Genomic DNA, 857 nt, shown 5'->3' on the forward strand with positions numbered 1-857 from the left:
ATTGGCTGTATGATCTATGTAAGTTATTGCACCTCTGTGAATTTAGTTTTTATACCTGCACAATATGAGATAGGAATTCCTACTTAGAAGACAGTGTTACTCACATTGCCTTAGAAGCCCCTGGAGGGCTTGCTAAAAGAGTACTGGGACCACCCCACCCCCAGCCCCTCCCAGAGCTCCTGGTTCTGTAGGTTGGGGATGAACTTAAGAAGCTGCATTTCTTATAGGTTACCAGGTGATGCTGATGCTCCTGGACCCAGGATCGCATTTGCTGAACCACTGTTCCAGGTTATTTTGAGTAGGAGAAATGATGCATGTCAAGAGGCTCCCTGCTCTGCTCTCTGTAAATGGAAGTGGCTCTTGGTGCTTTCATGCCCCTCCACTGCGTGGTCTCCACTTCTCCAGTTTCATTGCCCACCACCAGCCTGCACACATCCTGTTCCCACTCATTGTTCCCTGAACCTTCTGTACAGTTTTCACCCTTGGGGGCCTTTGCCCATTCTAGTCTTTCTGACAAGAAGGTCCCTGCCCCTTCTCCCACACACTTTGGAAGAACCTCCTCCTCTTCAAGGCCAAGCTCAAATGCCGAGGAAGTTTTTGCAAAGCTTCTCCAGTTGGGATTAATTGGTCTTTCATTCATCTGTTCATTTATTCATGCATTTAGTAAATATTTAGTGAGTGTCTACTCTGTGCCAGCCTCTATGCTAGCTGCTGGGAATGCAGTGGTGAGCAGAAGCAAAATCTTTACTGCTCTCAAGGAGCTCAAAACCTTAGAGGAGAAAAGGGATATTATTCAAATAAACACAAATGATTTTCATATTAGAGTAGTGAGAAGCAATTGGCAGGGATCAGTGGGA

Source organism: Bos taurus, chromosome X (genome assembly GCF_002263795.3).
Source record: "Bos taurus isolate L1 Dominette 01449 registration number 42190680 breed Hereford chromosome X, ARS-UCD2.0, whole genome shotgun sequence".
NCBI lineage: Eukaryota > Metazoa > Chordata > Mammalia > Artiodactyla > Bovidae > Bos > Bos taurus.